At 32.4% G+C, this 16363-nt stretch overlaps 8 non-coding genes across 8 annotated transcripts; 6 read left to right on the forward strand and 2 right to left on the reverse strand.

Annotated features, from left to right (window-relative positions):
* Positions 1-328: 328 nt before the first annotated feature.
* LOC149412823 (5S ribosomal RNA) lies at positions 329-447 on the reverse strand. The gene has a single exon (XR_016304503.1). It is a non-coding gene; the product is annotated as a 5S ribosomal RNA (ribosomal RNA).
* A 486-nt stretch (positions 448-933) lies between these two features.
* LOC149412824 (5S ribosomal RNA) lies at positions 934-1052 on the forward strand. The gene has a single exon (XR_016304368.1). It is a non-coding gene; the product is annotated as a 5S ribosomal RNA (ribosomal RNA).
* A 322-nt stretch (positions 1053-1374) lies between these two features.
* On the forward strand, positions 1375-1493 carry LOC149412825 (5S ribosomal RNA). The gene has a single exon (XR_016304504.1). It is a non-coding gene; the product is annotated as a 5S ribosomal RNA (ribosomal RNA).
* A 3755-nt stretch (positions 1494-5248) lies between these two features.
* LOC149412826 (5S ribosomal RNA) lies at positions 5249-5367 on the forward strand. Its single transcript, XR_016304379.1, has one exon. It is a non-coding gene; the product is annotated as a 5S ribosomal RNA (ribosomal RNA).
* A 322-nt stretch (positions 5368-5689) lies between these two features.
* Positions 5690-5808, forward strand: LOC149412827 (5S ribosomal RNA). Its single transcript, XR_016304505.1, has one exon. It is a non-coding gene; the product is annotated as a 5S ribosomal RNA (ribosomal RNA).
* A 9141-nt stretch (positions 5809-14949) lies between these two features.
* LOC149412828 (5S ribosomal RNA) lies at positions 14950-15068 on the reverse strand. The gene has a single exon (XR_016304506.1). It is a non-coding gene; the product is annotated as a 5S ribosomal RNA (ribosomal RNA).
* Positions 15069-15554: 486 nt separating this feature from the next.
* On the forward strand, positions 15555-15673 carry LOC149412829 (5S ribosomal RNA). Its single transcript, XR_016304390.1, has one exon. It is a non-coding gene; the product is annotated as a 5S ribosomal RNA (ribosomal RNA).
* A 322-nt stretch (positions 15674-15995) lies between these two features.
* On the forward strand, positions 15996-16114 carry LOC149412830 (5S ribosomal RNA). Its single transcript, XR_016304507.1, has one exon. It is a non-coding gene; the product is annotated as a 5S ribosomal RNA (ribosomal RNA).
* The last annotated feature ends 249 nt before the right edge of the window (positions 16115-16363 follow it).

The raw sequence follows: 16363 nt of genomic DNA on the forward strand, positions 1-16363 counted from the left end.
GCGGGACCGATTAAAGTTCATTTGATGTAGTAAAAGTTTTGAAGTAAAATATAAATGCTTCTTAGCTCATCTCGACAACTGGCGTTGGTGGTGTAATGGTCAGCATAGTTGCTTTCGAAGCAGTTGATCCGAGTTCGATTCTCGGCCATGGAATATTATTTTTTTGTTTTTAAGGAATTTTTTTTTTTTAATGGTTGACCATAATATCAATCCACTAAGTAATATTTTAGGCCTGTAGCATAATTGAAAAGTTAAAGAATGATATAAAATTTTTTATGATGTTAACGATAAAAAAATGAAAAAAAACATAAAATTAAAATAAAAAATGGGCCAACGGCACGCGGTGTTCCCAAGCGGTCACCCATCCAAGTACTGACCGCGCCCAATGTTGCTTAACTTCGGTGATCGGACGAGAACCGGTGTGTTCAAAATGGTATGGTCGTTGGCAAAAGTTAAACAATATTAATTTCTATTCTACCTGCCAATAAATATATGAAAATTAGTATAAAAAAGCCCTAATAATATTGAAAAAATTAGCAAGGTGTGTGCGAGGTTGATAAAAAAAAAATGGGTGTGTCAAGCCTACGCAAGACAGAAGTGAAACTTCTAGTATTCTTCTCTCTCTCTCTTTTCATTTCATTCTCTCTTTTTTTCTGTCTATTGACATATTTATAAGTAGCATGTGATAAAAAAAATTAAAAGTTATAAAAAAAGAAAAAAAAAATTAGTTAAAGCGGGGATCGAACCTCGGTTCTTCACGACCACAGTCGTGCGCTCTGCCTGTAGACAGCGAAGATGAGTTAGGAGAGTGAGTTAAACTAGGTATATAATATTTACACCTTGCTAATGTTTTCAGTATTATTAGGGCTTTTTTATACTAATTTTCATATATTTATTGGCAGGTAGAGTAGAAATTAATATTGTTTAGCGTTTGCCAACGACCATACCATGTTGAACACACCGGTTCTCGTCCGATCACCGAAGTTAAGCAACATTGGGCGCGGTCAGTACTTGGATGGGTGACCGCTTGGGAACACCGCGTGCCGTTGGCCTATTTTTTATTTTAATTTCATGTTTTTTTTATTTTTTTATCATTACTATAATTAATAATATCATAAAATTCTTTAACTTTTCAAGTATGCTACAGGCCTAAAATATTACTTAGTGGATTGATATTATGGTCAACCATTGAAAAAAAAAATTCCTACAAACTTATTAATGTAATTACGATCTTTTTCAAGCGCGTATGTAATGATTATTTTTATCAACCTCGCACACACCTTGCTAATTTTTTCAATATTATTAGGGCTTTTTTATACTAATTTTCATATATTTATTGGCAGGTAGAATAGAAATTAATATTGTTTAACTTTTGCCAACGACCATACCATTTTGAACACACCGGTTCTCGTCCGATCACCGAAGTTAAGCAACATTGGGCGCGGTCAGTACTTGGATGGGTGACCGCTTGGGAACACCGCGTGCCGTTGGCCCATTTTTTATTTTAATTTTATGTTTTTTTTTCATTTTTTTATCGTTAACATCATAAAAAATTTTATATCATTCTTTAACTTTTCAATTATGCTACAGGCCTAAAATATTACTTAGTGGATTGATATTATGGTCAACCATTAAAAAAAAAAAATTCCTTAAAAACAAAAAAATAATATTCCATGGCCGAGAATCGAACTCGGATCAACTGCTTCGAAAGCAACTATGCTGACCATTACACCACCAACGCCAGTTGTCGAGATGAGCTAAGAAGCATTTATATTTTACTTCAAAACTTTTACTACATCAAATGAACTTTAATCGGTCCCGCATTTTCGTTTCGGTCATGAGTTGGTTTTACTCCTCGAAATTGCATGACGCGCGTAAAGAAGTTTCACTTCAAAAAGAGAGAATGAAATGAAAAGAGAGAGAGAGAAGAATACTAGAAGTTTCACTTCTGTCTTGCGTAGGCTTGACACACCCATTTTTTTTATTTTTATATTTTTAGATTTTTATTAACTAGCTCATTATGGTGTTTAACTTAGGCACGGTAGACTGAATCCAATTGCATTCTTATGTCAACTTTTCCTAAAAACTTTAAGCCCAAAATGTTTTGTAAATGTAAATGACAAGAATTATGTTTTTTGATTTTTTCAGAAAGGCGAGTTACATCAGTAACACCGCTGATTGCCCAAACTGAATCAATATCGTAAATTAAATACGAAAAACAAAATAAACTATTCAATTGATCACATCCACAGAGCCACGAAGCTTTGTTATACATTGTTTTGTTAAATGATCGAGTAAACTTCTTTGATACAGATTTGCACTCTTGTTTTATTATCAGGTTTAGGTGGACCGGTATTTTTTACTATCACTTTTTTTTCAAATCTCGACCTATTGTTCTGTATTCCACATTCAAACTCATTCCTAATTTATACGTTGAACAAACACAAAGTAATCATAAATTAGTATAACCTGCAATTGATATGCCTTATTAATAATTGATATACAAGATCGATATAACCTCCAATTAAACTTCAAAACTTAGAGCAGAGTAAGAAAAGTTTTAAATGCAAGAGACAATGCCCGGCAACGGCGAGTACTGACTGAACTGATAATATGTAATCTGACCATCACTCATCTCTTAATGACAAGTTTTATCTTGTATGCTTGTATCGAAGAAGCGGAACATTCGCTGAAAAATAGCAGATGGTAAATTTAAACCACGATTTCGACAATAATATCAAACAAACGCGTTTTAGTTTAACTTTCTTCTGAATAAACCGTTCCTTCTGATGTGGTGGTAAAACCCCGAACGCCGTCCTTGATATGGTATTATTTGCAAAGAATAGTATGCACTGGTATGTACCCACGCTTTCGACTGTTCCACAGAATATGCGACAAAGCAATTAAATTTTGGATCGCAATCGAAAACGAACTGCTACGAACATAGGCACAAGTCAAAGTCGGTCTGCAAGTTAAGCGCGCTTAATAAGTAGGTACCTTTTGAATGAGATATTATAACCGAACCGAGTTTCGTATTGTGATTAGCCATGTCGGAAATCTTGTTGGTTGTTCGGCGCTCGGGAGCACATATTAGCTGGCCGCCACTGCCAAACAGTATCATATAACGCAATACACTTGGCTCTCAACTTAGGTAAATTCAGCGAAAAATTGATTTAACTAATTCAAATATTTGTTGTTATTCATTCTTACAAAAAACTTAGTGTCAATATTACGCGGCGCGTAAGGTCAGAATAGTAAAAATCTTGACTTATTACTATTGCGGTTGTTTGGTTAAATCGGTCTTAAACCAGGTTCGAGGCCGGGTTTACTACGCCAACGCTGAACGGGCGTGGATGAAACTAATTAGTAAGACGGATTGTGTTTAATTCTTAAAACATATTTATTTGTTTTTTTAAACTTAAAGTAATCAAGTTATTGCCATGTTATTAATCAAATTAAAAATAGCCTTTCCTCGCCATAAAGAGACAGGTTCTTGTATTCGGTGAAGGAATTCTAGCGCAATTGTGTATTATCATATAAGTAATAATAAAATATTGTTAATAAATAAGAAAAATGCAAGATTTATCAATAACAAAGAAACAGATTTTATTTTAAGTATTTTAATTTTTGTTTTTGTGAGATGTTCAAGATTTTTCGGTGTTCAAGGTCATTATCAAACTGGATAGATTGCAAACTTGGATGTAGAAAAAAACAATAAATCATATTCAGGAATTTAAAATAAAATTAAAAAATTACCTAAAACTACTATAAAAGTCCATATCTTACTCTTATTATTATTTCCTTCAAATCTTGAAACTGTATTATTGATAAATCTTGCCTATTTCTTACTTATCCCTTTGGTTTTGCAAATATATTATTTACTTACTTACATGATTCCATATAATTGAGCTAGGATTCACTCACCAAACACAAGAGCCTCGTCTCTTTATGGTGAGGAAAAGCTATTATTATTTACCCTGATAACACTGTATAATATGTATAATTGTATATTTATTGTAAAAAACATACAAATATTAAATTTAAAAAATATATATATATTGCTGGCTCTCAATATCATACGTAACCTAATGAACTTAAATTTACAATAGCAATGAAAACATTGCAAACAAACCTACCTGCAAAGAATATTTCCTAGAAGAATTGTTTTAATCTTTTATTTTATTTAGGTACATATTGATTTATTTATTTATTGTTTATTAGGAACATTTAACGGAGTGATATAAAATATATTCATAGAAGAAAAAAGAACGAAATGTAACTATTTTATTTACAAGATGTTGTCATCATGCGTTGAGTATTAAATACAAAAAAAAATTATAATTATTAAGTCATAAAACAAGTAAAAAGTATAAATCTTGTATCGGTTGAAACCAAACAAACTCTTATAATAATATTCGAAATTGATTGCGGTATTGTAATTATTATTGTAGTGTATCTGCATTTGGTTTAGTGTGACATAGATGTACGAATGAGAACGACATGGTGTATAGGTACCACTTTTAATATACGAGCATTGCGAATTTCAGGTTAAGGACAGGTCGCCTATAGCCCAGTCAATAAAAAATCGACCTTAACTGGAACAAATTCGGGGAAAGCTGAATTTTCGCATGTGAATAGTACCTACTTCAGGGAGTACTTTCATAAAAGTCCCCACTCTTCCCCTTCTCGCTTCTCCTATGTGCCCTCCAAACATTTAAATTGAAGGTTATACTAAAGCCAGTATATCTCCTAATCTAAAATATATATGAGAAAATTAATTCCAGAAATGATTTTTTTATAAAATTACCTAAAAATAATTAAGAATAAAACTGTTTGTTTTCTGCAATAGTTAAGCAAAAAATAATGAGATTGTTGTAAAAAAATGGGTGTGTCAAGCCTACGCAAGACAGAAGTGAAACTTCTAGTATTCTTCTCTCTCTCTCTTTTCATTTCATTCTCTCTTTTTTTCTGTCTATTGACATATTTATAAGTAGCATGTGATAAAAAAAATTAAAAGTTATAAAAAAAGAAAAAAAAAATTAGTTAAAGCGGGGATCGAACCTCGGTTCTTCACGACCACAGTCGTGCGCTCTGCCTGTAGACAGCGAAGATGAGTTAGGAGAGTGAGTTAAACTAGGTATATAATATTTACACCTTGCTAATGTTTTCAGTATTATTAGGGCTTTTTTATACTAATTTTCATATATTTATTGGCAGGTAGAGTAGAAATTAATATTGTTTAGCGTTTGCCAACGACCATACCATGTTGAACACACCGGTTCTCGTCCGATCACCGAAGTTAAGCAACATTGGGCGCGGTCAGTACTTGGATGGGTGACCGCTTGGGAACACCGCGTGCCGTTGGCCTATTTTTTATTTTAATTTCATGTTTTTTTTATTTTTTTATCATTACTATAATTAATAATATCATAAAATTCTTTAACTTTTCAAGTATGCTACAGGCCTAAAATATTACTTAGTGGATTGATATTATGGTCAACCATTGAAAAAAAAAATTCCTACAAACTTATTAATGTAATTACGATCTTTTTCAAGCGCGTATGTAATGATTATTTTTATCAACCTCGCACACACCTTGCTAATTTTTTCAATATTATTAGGGCTTTTTTATACTAATTTTCATATATTTATTGGCAGGTAGAATAGAAATTAATATTGTTTAACTTTTGCCAACGACCATACCATTTTGAACACACCGGTTCTCGTCCGATCACCGAAGTTAAGCAACATTGGGCGCGGTCAGTACTTGGATGGGTGACCGCTTGGGAACACCGCGTGCCGTTGGCCCATTTTTTATTTTAATTTTATGTTTTTTTTTCATTTTTTTATCGTTAACATCATAAAAAATTTTATATCATTCTTTAACTTTTCAATTATGCTACAGGCCTAAAATATTACTTAGTGGATTGATATTATGGTCAACCATTAAAAAAAAAAAATTCCTTAAAAACAAAAAAATAATATTCCATGGCCGAGAATCGAACTCGGATCAACTGCTTCGAAAGCAACTATGCTGACCATTACACCACCAACGCCAGTTGTCGAGATGAGCTAAGAAGCATTTATATTTTACTTCAAAACTTTTACTACATCAAATGAACTTTAATCGGTCCCGCATTTTCGTTTCGGTCATGAGTTGGTTTTACTCCTCGAAATTGCATGACGCGCGTAAAGAAGTTTCACTTCAAAAACATATCTTTTATTTTAAATAAGTTTTTTAAAGTTGGATATTTTTGCATTATATGTTGCTAATGCTTTACATTGTGAATCGTGATCTGATTAATATATTCTTAAGTGAAGTTGTACTGCTTATTAATTCAACCTGATAAACCAAGGATATAACAATGAGGAACCATTATTTATTACTTTAGAGAGTCCATTTATTACTTTTTTCATTGTTATATTTATTTAAAAATTAATAAAATACTTCGTTTTAACCACTTTTATTGTTTATTACCAACATGTTTCATGAGCAACGCTCACTTCTTCAGGGTTTTTGATAAAACTAATTATAAATAATAGACATAAACAATGGTGTCAATAGATAAAAAATAGACATAGACAATGGTGTCATTAAAAAATAATAGACAAAAACAATGACAACAATGAAAAGATAAAACGGATAGGGGAAAGAGAGGCAATATGGAACAATTTACAAAGGGAATAAGTTTAATATTGGGTCATTTAAAAATAATTTTTGATTGTTAATAATATTCAATTTTGCGTTCACACTCTTTCTAATCTCTAAAATTTCTAGTTTATCTAACTGGATGCCATTGACATTACAATGTATTAATTCTATTCCAGTATTGAAGTTAAAAGTATGACTAGTTTCCAACAAATGGTTGGCAAACTCCGAGAAACTGTTTTAGTTATATTTATTGTTTTTTTTTTATTTTTCTGGTCTCTGAAAAACAGATCAAAATCTATGTGATCCGTGACGTCATCAGTCCCGTGAGGTCACCAGTCACCAGCCTCAAAAAACTTTTTTTTTCAGCTGTATTTTGTATGTGAGCCGACATGTTTTTTTCAGCTGAATTTTGTATGTGAGTCGAGACGTTTTTTATTCTTAAGATGCCGCTTTCAAAATTGAAGAACACAACGTAAATATGTTAGCGTCTCGTCACTAATGTTGCAATACTTCATACATTAAAATCAAAGTGCGAAAATGCTTCCACGACCGCCCCTGATAAACAATTGACCGGTTTTTTCTGGGCTTATAAAAAGACTTATCTAAAAAATACTCGATTATTTCAAAGGCCAAGATGTATTCTACTCGCAGTATTTAATTAAAGCATCTGAAACATTTCTAGGCGACCAAATTTTCAAACCAAAACACCTGATTTTGAATTACAACGTATAGCATCGCCTTAATATGAAATACCCATTTTCAAATTCCCCAGAAGTTACTTTACCACCAAAATCAAACAAAATTCTATTTGAAATTAGAATTTTGTGAAAAGCGCAACATAAAAAATGTGCCCTTTTTTGTTACAAATGTTAACACTCTTGCTAATATCATGACGTTAATAAATTATACAGAAAAGCATCAATATCAATAAATTTAATAAATGAATTGCATTACCGGACAACAATCAGTCTAGCTAATTCGAATGCGTTGAATTGATGCGGACTGATTAAGGGTTCCCCTTGTTGCAATAAAGTTGATAGCTGATGTGTACATACTTAAAACATTTTCATCCCTTGACTAGTTTTATTTGACGCCCGCATCTATCACCAATAATTCTGTTTCTGTTCGCTTCGATAAACCAGGAATAAGAACAACCCGGGTAGTTAGACACTGGTGAGATTGGTGAAAAAAGCTGGATCAAAAAAATGTTCATCAATCGAATCGAAACAAATAATCAAGGTTTTTTTTACATATCGGATTTGGTCGATTTTCATCGCCTTATCATTCTTTCTTCTTTATTTAGTGTGTTAAAAGGTGTCTTGATTTAATATTTGGGTGATTTTTATAGCGCCGTTTATGAGCGAAATCATCTCAAGCGCCTTAATGATGTTGAACTCAATGAAATAATTGATGAAACAAGCTGAAAGTGGTGGCATTGTTCTTCAAATTCCAGAAAGAAAAAGCTGTGTAAATTCCATGATGCTAGAGGTCACATTCTATTATTAATTGGCGTTGCTGCTTTAGACTTTAAATAAACATTTTTTTTAAATTTAATTCGCACTTTTATTTCGTTTTTTTTAACTTTATTTTTTATTAAAAATCCCGGTGTCATTTTTCATAGAAAATGTAACAATTTCAAGCAATTTAAATTATATTTCGTGTCAAAACTTTCGCCGTTTACAATTCAGAGTAATAAAAAGAAAAATGATTACTGATCAAATCATGTCTTTTGATTGACGAAAGTTTAAAAAACGACGTCTCTCCCTTTCCACGCTACCCACCCAGTGCACCCACCACCCACAATTATACTCCTCTCACTATATTAACAGTTGTGTATTATAGGACCTGCTTTGGTTGCTGACATGTTATCATCTATTTAGCCATTTAGACAGGGCATAGAAATCCAATAAAATGCAAATGAGTTCTTTTAAAATGTCAGTGAAGCAGGGGTTACACAAAAGTTTTACTTGATATGAGTTTTTCAATTGTAACGGAAGAAGCAGACATTCTTAAGCCCAGTTGTTTCGCAGAAATTCAAATGTAACGTTGTCGTAAAATGTCAATTAAGATCCATTTTGTTTTTTTGAAAGTTGAAAGGTTCCCGTTAGGGACATATTCTGATCAGTAGAAGAGGACAACTATCATTTTGCCAGATTATTATAAATAGCTGAAACGCATCTGGAATCGGCGTTTAACGGGATCTTTCAAATATCAAAAAAAATGTCGGTGAATGGCCATTTGATGACAATGTTACACTTGAATTTCGGCAAAACAACTGGACTTTAAAAAGTTAGTGGGTACGAAAGGCATACTTTTCTAGCATGATGCAAAAATTATTTACTCTTTAATATTGTGAAAAAGACCACCAAAGCGATTGTTTTTTTTAATCCTTGGTTCAATGTGTAGTTTAACAGATCAACGAGTTTTACTGTAGCAAGTTTAAGTTGATGTGAAGTCGTTACCTACAAGTTTTTTTTGTGCATTACAGATTGATTCAATCCTATTACAATACATATGAAATATACAAAACTTTAAATGAAACATTTTACAATAACCGATATTTTAAAGTTCTTGCCTAAAATGACTTTTGAAATCTTCAAGACCAATGTTGAAAATGTCAAGAGACCTAGAGGTATCATTTAGCAGCACCATACCTCTTTTAATGCGATACTGGGCTATAAATTCCGTTCTTCCGTGTGGAATACAGAGCGAGTCGTGGGCCATGACGGTAGTTGTTCATTACAAACAATTTATAGCATTCCAAAAAGTATGGGCTGTCAATGTTCATGATTTTAAAAGCTGTTACTTGAAGGGTCCCATTTCTCCCAGATTGGAGACTTTCGTAGTGCGTTTTGGAGAGCAAATCTATGTGACTCATATAAAGATGGTTAATTAATAAAATCACATCAACACTTTTTCGTTCACAATTTGTTAAGAATCAGTAGTTCTAGTACAAAAATTTTCGATGAAGATAAATAAGGTGGTACCTGTAATTGTTTTCAATGTAAATTTACAAAAATAAACGATGACAAACTGTTTTTTTTTTTTCCTTTTAAAAGTTAGTAAAATTTTGCCGTGTAAAATTATTCTAGCTATAGTTTCTGTTCAGTAATCTGTTGTGATTAAAGCAGTAGTTGTTGTATCCCAAGATGCGGCGTTAATAAAATTATTATTTAACTAGCGTTGGAAAACTGGCAACCCTAATTTTAATTTTATGCAGCAAGGGAAGCTTATTTGTATGACATAAAATACCAAATCAGGCACTCAGTATTTAGCCATGGGTATTCAAATTCCCTGGGAACGCGCAGGTGGCGGGTAGAATAAATGTCCAATGATGATTTCCAGCGAATATCCTAAATGAAAATTTGACGTTCTGACAGATAAAGGGAGGGGGTTGATTTGGCCCGAGCTCGTTTGTCAGCTATTCGTGTTATTTACGAAATTCAGCTCTGTTTGCTCTTTTAATGACTTGATGAAAGTTTTTTCGTGATCGGGACTATCTTGATTTGATGGTAAGTGAGCGGCGGAATATAATAAAATTGTTTGGAATTATAATTTTTATTTTGTTTTAAATGATTTTCAGCTTTATAGTTTGAAACTACCGTTTTATAAGTGACAGATATATCGCATTCACAAATCATTGCTAAACTGTCCGAAATACGGAAAAATTATGCTTCTAACTAGAGATATGTATAACAGTATAATGGTTTGCATGAGTTAAAGTTTTTAGTTGTTTTAAGAGGAAGCTACAAGCCAAAAATGTTTATATTCTTGGTATACACATTTATTTTAAAAATAATTTTATAAGAAAGCAAAAAGAATTATCAAGTGAAACTGTCGCAGATAATCTTAGCTATAATACTGTATATTTTTAAAGTTGTTTCCTTTACGCGTTTATACATTTCTATTGAAAAAATATTTTTTTTGTAGTTTACATTTATATTTTTTATGAGTAATTTATTTTTATTTGTATTCTAGTCAAGCGAAACGATAGGAAAACCTTCAATTAATCTAAAGCATATTTTTGGTAATCGTAATGTACACCAATTCGTTATTAAGATTAATAAAAATAGTGATTTAGTACTAACCTTCGCCTTAATATAAAGCCTAGTGCCTTTGATTACAATTAAATTTTTGTTTTGTTTTGTTTTTTGAAAAACTAAGTTTTTCATCCAAAAATCTCTCATTTTCGTGACCCTTTCTAAAGCTGTATTGTCAATGGAATAACAGGATTTTTATTTCTCCAGAAAGTTAAGGTTTTGCATTTCCTACATTTAAAAATAGATTATTTTGTACGCACCAATCTTTAAACTTATTCATATTTGACTGTAGTATTGGGCAATGATTTACATCAGTTATTTTTTTTTGTTTATGTTAAATTACTGTTGTTAAAAGATCTATATAAACAAGTAAACAGGTAAAGAACGTTTAAAATTATGACATTAAGATTTTGCTCACTAAAATAAGGCAATAGATTGTCATCTTATTCTCATTTTGATAATAATTTTTTTTATTTTTGTGTTTGATATAATTTTTCAGTAGGTACAGAATCAAAATTCCTTTTTGTTTAGAACTCTCAACGAATTCAAACATTCAGATTCGAAACTTTACTTGAAATGGCTATAATCGTGTTTGGTGACCAGATCTGAATAGCCAGGTATTCTCCCAACATAAGACAATGGGAGATGCCGTAGTCCTACTACCTTCGGACTGTTGAGTCAAGTTAGGACTTTTGTGCTCACATAATAATACGGAAAAATATTAATAGATACGGATGACGTCATGTTTGTTTCAAATCTGTAGCTGCGCATATTTTCAAATCGTTCTGTCTAGTAATTGGCATTTTTTTCTGTGCGCAACATCATTTCCATCATGATTTATCTAGGATTGGTGATTGATGTGTCTTAATCGTAATGTCCCCATAACTCTCTATCTTGAATATTACAAATCAATAACACTAACAATAACAATAATACCATGCTCAATCAGTTCAAAATTCACTAGTTAAATTATTAGCTCATTAAAGTTTATACGAACAAAGGCATAATGTTCCATACCTTTATCAGAATCTTAAAATTTTCTCAGTAAGATCAATTCTGTGGTATAAAATTATATTTCAGCATATGAATAGCCCTATATACATAAATAGACTGGACCACACTTACAACACTCGTTTTACGTTAAATGAAGGGCTAATTGTACCTAAGCATTTAAACAAATATGGACAAAAATCACTGGACTACATGATACCTAGTTGCTTAAATATGTTACCTGCTGAAATAAAAAAAAATGTACAAATGTAAAAACAAATTTTGTTGAAAAATTGGCTCGCTGAAAGAAATAGTTTGTATTAGAGTCTAATACAAACTATTGGTAGATACTATCACTGTTGTGTATATTTTTTTTTATATTTTAAAACAAATTGTTATTTTTTATTGTTATCACTATTGTCATTGTAAAGTAAGTTTTATCTTTTTTAATATTTTTTTATGTGAAAAGTTGCCATCGACAAACTACTGAAAAGTAGTTTGTTGGAACTTTTCTGTTTTTTCTGTATTTTATCTTATTATTTACTGTAATATATATTTTTGTCTTGCTTTCTTTAAATAATAATAAAAAAATAGTTTTAGATACCACTGAAATAACGCCACGTATGCCTGTTTTCCAGAATTAAAAGACAAAAGAATATTGCGTACATTTTCGTCATTTTATATAGAACCAAATATTTAATATAAATAAATGGATAAATATAAATAACAACGTTTTCCTCTTTAAAAAAATCAAAGCTCCTTGAAAAAGGTTCAATAAAAACTTTTCACATCTGTTTCTGCTCGTATCTCTCTCCCAGTAACGCAACATTCCTACCATCCTACCCCATGTCCACTGTCCACCGGGCCCACCCCTGAGTAATGTCCCCCACCCTCGGTTTCTTGCTAAACATTTTATTGGCTGTAAATCGATTGCAAAATAGCGTTTGTTAGCTTAATGGAAGACTTCTGTTTGGTTAATGCTGGTGTTGGTAAGTGTTCGAGAATTCTAACAAGAAAAAACAAACAAACAGTTAGGATGGTACTCACGAAGTTAAGTAAAGCGTTTATTTATTTATCATATAAAAAGAAAAAATCAAACGCTTCAGTAGCACCTTACATTGTTTTTTTACTATAACTTATTAAATTGTCTACAGGCAGTGAGACTATGCCATCCCTAAATGTGATATGTTGGGAGGCTGGAGGCGATGGAGAGAGGAAGGAGATGGGGTAAAGGAAAGTGGGGAAGTACCTCACTATTAAAAATTTGGTCACCAAACACGGCAAAGCCATTTCAAGAAAAGAATGGTGATCTTTCCCCAGGGCGATACTGACAGTATCTTCCACTCTTTAATGCCAAGTAATGTGATGAAAATTTAGTATTACATTTATATAATATATTTATTTAGTCGTTAATTGTCACCATTGCCAAAACGTTTCAACATTTAGAAGCTTAGACTACGTTATCCTATCTGGAGAGAGTGAGGAGGGGAATTAGAGAAGTAGAAGAATATTGAAAAGTACTTGGCTAAGCAGCTTAAGCCACCATTTCAAGCAAGGTTTCTATAGTAAATGAGTGTTTCTCACATTGCTCGTTCCTTTTAACACTACGATGATGTTGACCAAAAGCAGAGTAATAAAAAATCATGAAAATAGTTTTTATAATATTTAATATTACACCGAAAATGTCTGACAAAATATTTTGATCACATAAAATAAACATTTCCTCCGCCCCATCGCTATGTAATTGGCATTTTAGCACTGTCTGACTCGTGCAATCTAATCCATATCTCAAATCCACCACCAACAAAGTCCAACTCCACCGGGGGTAGATCTCTGATCTAAAACTACCATCTTAATTGATCGGATGCTGTGGCTTGTTATCTGAACGGCTGGAAGTCTAGAAGCAGTAGATTTGTCACTATAACTCTGTTATCTCAATTCGCAATAGCCGTGGCCATAATATAACTGGATGTTCCAATTCCGGGAGATCATAAAATCTGAGGATAATTGCTTCAGGATGAATGTACTCGGATTGGCAGGTCATTTACTCTTTACTGCCTTAGTTATTCATTCAATTGGTTTATGCATTTATTTATCTGGGAGTCATCGGTGGAATTGGCTTCTTGCGTTAACGTAATTATGGTGGGATATTCAGATAAAATACGTAGGAGACATGATGTCAAAAAGACGAAAGATGTAACTAATAAAGTAAATTAAATAAAATGTAAGAACTATGTATGTATCAAAAACTAAAAAAACTAAACTCTTTTTAGATTAATTTTCATGAATTACCAATAATAAATATCCTGTTTCTAATTTTAACATACCTACTACCTACTCTTAAAATATTACCAAACAGCAGTGGCGGCCGGTGGTCAAAATATGTGGGGGTTCACCGGATTACAACATTAAGTCAGAAAATAAATTAAATAAAGGTACATACGTATTTATAAAAAAGTTCTATTCTCCGCTCATTTTGTTTAGCGAAGACCTCTATGATTCTCGTGTTGAAATCAGGCATAGACTGAATAAACCTTTTTTCAATGCTTAACACTGATATTGCGTTCAGTCTGTCCGGGCTCAACGTGTTTAAAAAGGATGTTATTCTTTTTAACGTTGAGAAACATCTTTAGCTTTCAACTGAGGTCATCCCAAAGGTCATGAATGGTGAACACACGTTTTAGTAATTTCACAGTCTCGGAAAAGTCTTCTAATATACAAGTACTATAAAAAAGTTGTAAAATTGATAAAGCGCCGCTAGCTTTTGAAAAATCGTCGCGGGCGTAAATTGCACAGAGTTCACCTTTTAACTGAACTTTATTTAGGAAGTCATATGTTTTAAGCTTCACATTGAAATCATGTTTTTTTTGAAGTGAAACTTCTTTACGCGCGTCATGCAATTTCGAGGAGTAAAACCAACTCATGACCGAAACGAAAATGCGGGACCGATTAAAGTTCATTTGATGTAGTAAAAGTTTTGAAGTAAAATATAAATGCTTCTTAGCTCATCTCGACAACTGGCGTTGGTGGTGTAATGGTCAGCATAGTTGCTTTCGAAGCAGTTGATCCGAGTTCGATTCTCGGCCATGGAATATTATTTTTTTGTTTTTAAGGAATTTTTTTTTTTTAATGGTTGACCATAATATCAATCCACTAAGTAATATTTTAGGCCTGTAGCATAATTGAAAAGTTAAAGAATGATATAAAATTTTTTATGATGTTAACGATAAAAAAATGAAAAAAAACATAAAATTAAAATAAAAAATGGGCCAACGGCACGCGGTGTTCCCAAGCGGTCACCCATCCAAGTACTGACCGCGCCCAATGTTGCTTAACTTCGGTGATCGGACGAGAACCGGTGTGTTCAAAATGGTATGGTCGTTGGCAAAAGTTAAACAATATTAATTTCTATTCTACCTGCCAATAAATATATGAAAATTAGTATAAAAAAGCCCTAATAATATTGAAAAAATTAGCAAGGTGTGTGCGAGGTTGATAAAAAAAAAATGGGTGTGTCAAGCCTACGCAAGACAGAAGTGAAACTTCTAGTATTCTTCTCTCTCTCTCTTTTCATTTCATTCTCTCTTTTTTTCTGTCTATTGACATATTTATAAGTAGCATGTGATAAAAAAAATTAAAAGTTATAAAAAAAGAAAAAAAAAATTAGTTAAAGCGGGGATCGAACCTCGGTTCTTCACGACCACAGTCGTGCGCTCTGCCTGTAGACAGCGAAGATGAGTTAGGAGAGTGAGTTAAACTAGGTATATAATATTTACACCTTGCTAATGTTTTCAGTATTATTAGGGCTTTTTTATACTAATTTTCATATATTTATTGGCAGGTAGAGTAGAAATTAATATTGTTTAGCGTTTGCCAACGACCATACCATGTTGAACACACCGGTTCTCGTCCGATCACCGAAGTTAAGCAACATTGGGCGCGGTCAGTACTTGGATGGGTGACCGCTTGGGAACACCGCGTGCCGTTGGCCTATTTTTTATTTTAATTTCATGTTTTTTTTATTTTTTTATCATTACTATAATTAATAATATCATAAAATTCTTTAACTTTTCAAGTATGCTACAGGCCTAAAATATTACTTAGTGGATTGATATTATGGTCAACCATTGAAAAAAAAAATTCCTACAAACTTATTAATGTAATTACGATCTTTTTCAAGCGCGTATGTAATGATTATTTTTATCAACCTCGCACACACCTTGCTAATTTTTTCAATATTATTAGGGCTTTTTTATACTAATTTTCATATATTTATTGGCAGGTAGAATAGAAATTAATATTGTTTAACTTTTGCCAACGACCATACCATTTTGAACACACCGGTTCTCGTCCGATCACCGAAGTTAAGCAACATTGGGCGCGGTCAGTACTTGGATGGGTGACCGCTTGGGAACACCGCGTGCCGTTGGCCCATTTTTTATTTTAATTTTATGTTTTTTTTTCATTTTTTTATCGTTAACATCATAAAAAATTTTATATCATTCTTTAACTTTTCAATTATGCTACAGGCCTAAAATATTACTTAGTGGATTGATATTATGGTCAACCATTAAAAAAAAAAAATTCCTTAAAAACAAAAAAATAATATTCCATGGCCGAGAATCGAACTCGGATCAACTGCTTCGAAAGCAACTATGCTGACCATTACACCACCAACGCC

Source organism: Hesperophylax consimilis, chromosome 22 (assembly GCF_061612785.1).
Source record: "Hesperophylax consimilis isolate HC1 chromosome 22, BYU_Hcon_1.0, whole genome shotgun sequence".
NCBI lineage: Eukaryota > Metazoa > Arthropoda > Insecta > Trichoptera > Limnephilidae > Hesperophylax > Hesperophylax consimilis.